This window comes from Phaseolus vulgaris, chromosome 8 (assembly GCF_000499845.2).
Source record: "Phaseolus vulgaris cultivar G19833 chromosome 8, P. vulgaris v2.0, whole genome shotgun sequence".
NCBI classification, from domain to species: Eukaryota; Viridiplantae; Streptophyta; class Magnoliopsida; order Fabales; family Fabaceae; genus Phaseolus; species Phaseolus vulgaris.
The window spans coordinates 35,821,360-35,826,782 of NC_023752.2; the positions used below are offsets into that span (position 1 = coordinate 35,821,360).

At 36.4% G+C, this 5,423-nt stretch overlaps 1 pseudogene; it reads left to right on the forward strand.

The window, feature by feature from the left end:
* Window positions 1-5,066: 5,066 nt before the first annotated feature.
* LOC137827387 (small nucleolar RNA R71) lies at window positions 5,067-5,173 on the forward strand (annotated as a pseudogene).
* Window positions 5,174-5,423: the final 250 nt, after the last annotated feature.

Consider the following 5,423-nt stretch of genomic DNA (forward strand, 5'->3'; position numbering starts at 1 on the left):
CAAAATGGATCCTAAGAATAGCATTAGAATTGATTTCAAAATCAAAAACAGCACCACTGAAAAATTGTTGTGGGCCAGAGAGTGTGATTTTCCCCGATTTATGCTGAGCTGTCCTTTTAAGATTTGCTTCTGAAAATTTATATGCCAATAATTCAAGATCTTAACTAAATTCTGGCGTTGGTTTCACTCCAAACGCATGAACCATTTTTTTTAATAAATTTTCTAAAATCAGTGTTCAGTTACGCCAACAGTAGCGCCAGATTTGCACATTGTTTTTATAATATTTATCATTTTTTTTCTATTGACTCTTTTGAGCTGATTCTTTTTTGGTCTTTTCTGTAACACCTCAATATTGCATAATCTAGAGAATCAGAAATTTCCTATGTGGGAAAATAATTTTCTTAAGCAAAACAGCCAGCACAGAGTTATGCAAAACAGGGGATTCTGTAAATCTGGAAAAAAACAGCAAGATACCAAAAGAAATACACAATGGAATTGGTGAAAAGGAATTTGTGTAGATCTAAACACAAATATGAACTCAAGCTAAAAATAGAAGGCACCAAAGAATAAAAAACACAGCAGATTCAAAACAAACATTTAGACCAAAATCAAGAAATAAATAAGCCAAACAAAGTACTACTATGATTTGATGACATTTTGGAAAAACATGACTAGACAAAACACATATAGATTCAGAAATTAAAAGACTCAAAGAGCATAAAATGAACCAAATAAAATTGCAATAAGGACTCAAATACCTAAAATAAAAAACAGCAACACAAAGTGTATGGAATCCTACTCAAGATGCACCGATTGGAATTTCCAAACAGCACACCAATTCAAAGCAAAAATTAAAAAAACAGCAAGACAATATGGAATGTAAAGAATAACAAGGAAATAAGAAGAACTCAAAATGAAAATGACCAAGAACTACTCATCTTTGAAGAACCTATGCTCATGATACCAAATGATGGCATTCTCATGGAGCTCTTGTTGGATGTATGGGAATATGGTGTGGAAGCTATGGTGAAAGTGGGCAAGATCCTCCTAGGAGTTGTGGTGATCTTGAAGGTGCATGAAATGTATGGAAAAAGGGAGGTTCTGCCAGCCCTCTTGGTAAATGGTGAAGAGAAGATTAGGACCTAGAAACTAGGCAAAGACAATGTATGGCACAATATGGGCAGCATAACATTACTCTCATTAATCTTGAAAATACAAGTGATGGGCTTCTCCTTTTATAGGCTAAGGAGGCTGTAAATGCTAAGCTAAGTGAAGATGAAATGCAAGCAAAATGAAATGGAAATGTGAAGGCACATGGCACATGGAGCACATGGCCGTTCCTAGTGAGAATCTTCTAGAAAACGTGAGCTAGCTAGGTTAAAAACAAAAAGAGACAAGTTTATGCTTTCTAACACTACACTAACTACTAAGCCACCCCTAATGGGCCTCCATGTAGCATGTACAAGTTCTTCTCCCTCCCATCCGTTGCTTGACCCAATAGTGCGTGGAGATGCTTGGCCATGGACCTAGTGATAGGTCCTAGACGGTCTAGGCTTCCTCCTAGACGCTCCTTTTGCAGCCGCCCCTCATCTTGTGCTAGACGCTCCATAATTGAGTCTAGACGCTCCATAATTGAGTCTAGACGCTCCCCACATGGCTCTAGACGGTCTAGGCTTGGATCTTGTCTTCCATGGTGTGGTGAGCTTGGCCCTTCTCCATCAGGTAGGGAGCCACAACCGGTGTTATATGTGCCTTTTGGAGTACATATTTTTTAATATTTTATTCATATTTTGGTACATATTACACCAGTTTTTACAACCGATGTTATATGTAATCGACATTTTGCACCGATTATTACTCATAAATGGGGTGCATGTAAATCAATTTACTAGATGACCAAGTTTTAGTATTTTGTCGAGTATCAACTACTAATCACTTTTGAAGTTGTAGTTTCAGAACTATTTTTTTAGGTTCATGCTTTGCAACTTTCCAAAATCTATAGGAAATATGAATTCTTCCACCTTAACAAGAACATCTTCAACAACACCATATGGATATTTGATTGATCAATCAACTAACTATAGTGTCATCCTGGTGGGTTTAACCTCCAAAACACCTATCCTTTTCAGCATAGCCAAAGACATTAAATTGATACTAGCCCCCAAATCCAATAAATCCTTGTCCATAGATAAAGCACCTATGGCAACTAGAATAATAAAACTTTCTAGATCCTTGGATTTTAAGGGCAAACATTTATGAATAATAGAACTGCAACCGACCTTTAGCTATATAGTCTCTTCATCTATGAAGCTCATCTTCTTTCTCAGCAATTCCTTCATGAATTTTTTATATGTCGATATCTCTTCCAATGCTTCAGTAAAAGGGATATAGATCTGTAATCTCTTAAGGATATCAAGAAATATGATAAATTGTCATTCTTTATTCTTCCTTGATTAAGCATGTGGATAAGGTAAATCCAGAACAGGAAAACTCTTCTCCAGTTTCTCAATTTTTCTCTTTTTTTTCTTCTTTTTTATATGTACACTTTTTTGTTTTTCTTTATTTTTTTTCTTTTTCCTCCTTAATCTTATTCTTCTCTTCCTCAATCTTATTTTTCTCTTCCTCGGTCTCATTTTTCTTACTTCCTCAGCAACTAATGATAGCTTGAGCTCTTCCTAGCGTTTTTGAGGTGGAAATTTGTGGAAGCTTCAATGGATTGTTGGTGGAACAAGGCTCTCCTAAGAGTTGTGGTAGCCTTGGAGGTGCATGAGAAGTTAGAGAGTGAGAGAGGTTCGGCCAACTCTCTTTGTAGGTCAAAGGTTTGAAGATTAAAGACCTAAATCCTAAGAGATTTTAGGCAAGGGAGTAAGAATGGCACATTTTGGCAGCATTTCATTACTCAAAATAATCTTACAATTTCAGCACCCAAGCTCTCCTTATATAGGACTAGGAGGCCGAAATGAAGAGTCAAATGAAAGGCAAATGTGCACAAAATGAAATGAAGTTGGTGCCTAAATGAGAGAACACATGTGGAGGTAGGTTCTAGAATCCTTCCATGTGTGGAAAGGCCTAGAACTTACGCTCCATGATGTCTATGTGTGGGCTGGACTTTAGTTTAATTAGGAAATCCTAATTAAACTTAAGATTTAGCCTTCTAGGTGCCTCTTTGCATGTTTCAACACAATTACAAAAAGAAATTATACTATGCTACTTTAAAAACTATTCTACACTAGAGTTTATGACATGTAAAAATGTGTCCTCTTGACCCCTCTTTGACCATAACTCCAGTGGTTGCCTTATCTTGATATTTAGGTGGCCTTTCAAAGGATTGGTGTTGGGGCCTCTTCCATCAACTAAATTATCATCAATCCTCTATATTATTACTATACCACTTCTAGTAGTAATTACATTGCAATGTGTTAGAATGTATGGCCTTAAACGAGAGGGGGGGTGAATTGTTTAAAGGGGGTTTTCACAAACTTTTTAAGCTAGAATGAAATTCTTTGCAAGAAACAAGATTAGGAATTCAGTTAGCCAAGAAACAAAGCTCATAATAGTAAAGCACCAGAAAAACAATCGGTTGTTTCGTAGAAATAATCGATTGTTTATACCAGTAAAAAATAACAACAACTGAATTTAAAGAGTTTAAGGAAGAAAGAGATGCACAAATAGTTTATACTGGTTCACTCTTAAACCAAGAGCTACATCCAGTTTCCCATAAACCATTGGGGAATCCACTAGGTCATAAAAACCAGATTACATACACACACCACCAAAGAAGTGACCTTGATCCCCTCAAGAAATACACTTCCTTTGGCTCAACACACACACCAAGAATGTTGATCTTGACAACCTCAAGAGCACACAACCCTTATTGGCTTTACAACACCAGAATGTACAAAGGTATTCAAAACGAATTACACTTGTTACAGAATGAACTGAAATCAATACAGATGTAATCCTATTCCACTCTCTCTTGATAAACCAAAGTTCAAAAGTGAAAACTCAAATCTTTGAAAGCACTTTGAAAAACTCAAATCTGCTTTTCTTTCTTGTTGTTTGTTATAAAACTTAAACAAACTATTTATAGCATTAAAAGAATGGTCAAAGCATTTAAAGCAAAAGCGTATTCGGTTATAAAATCATTTAAAGCTCACTTAACTAACAAAACTGATTCTGTTAGAGTTTTCAAACAAACAATCGATTGAAAGAGTGAATCAATCGGTTGTTTTCGTTTGACAGCAAGTCAACCAACCAAAACAGTTTTCAAACTTTTCAAAAACACCTAAGTATAAAACATTTGGTTGTTTCGACAAAACAACAGGTTGTTTTTCACTTTGTTTGAAAAAAAAACTTTAAACTTAACAGATATGAAAACACTTAAGCTTTAGATTCAACAAAGAGTGGATCACAAAGATAAACTACCCCAGATCCTACTATAAAACACAGCAGCAACTTCAAGCAACTCCAGCCTTCCATCAAACGCTAGGATTTGGATTCTTCAAAGCTTTGATCACACGTGAAAATTGACTGCTCTGTCGCTTTGCCAGCTATTTAGCAATCTGTCCCACCTACGATTCTAAGTTTATGATTGTCGTTTCATTATTCTTTTGATTGGCCAGAGAAGCTTGCATGAATATCTCTATGGAGTCCTCAAATTTTCTTAGTCACTTCTGAATTGAAGGATGGAGTGGTTGTTGTTGAATAGAAGTTTTCCTATTGGATGACCAACATCTTGTTTCCACCCAAAACTTTGGTTCTGATTTCTTCTCCAACCTTAAGGCATATTATTCTAATAATTATTATTGTTGCGACAACTTAGACATCTTGTTAGTCAATGCTTCAACCTGTTGTGCTAGAATTTTATTTTGAGCCAGAATTGCATCTCAAGTAATACGGTCCATCATCCCTTTCTTGTGCTGAATCTTTCTATCATTATGGGCTTGATAGTCTGTTGATGCCAATGCATCAATAATATTTGTTTCGTGTTCTACATCAACAACCATCATTGTACCACCAGCTGCAGTGTCTAAAAGCATTTTTGTATTTTGAGCCCATTATCTTCAAATTCATGATTTGGGCATTTTCTCAGCATCACTTTGAATCTCTCCCATGTTTCAGATATGGCTTCATCTGATCCTTGTTTAAACATAGAAATATCAGACTTTGCTTTCATGTAGCGGGATAATGGAATAAATCTTTGCAAAATTTTTTACAGGTGTAGAGGACCCAGAGGCTCATCTCACGACCTTTCACAGACAGATAATGCTAACTGGGGGCTCTGATGCAGTGCATTGCAAGCTGTTCATGAGCATGCTGACAGACACAACGCTAGATTGATTCGTCAGCCTCCCCGACGGACACGTAACATCATTTAAGCAGTTTTCCACACTGTTCAGGGAGCAGTACATAGCCAATCGGGC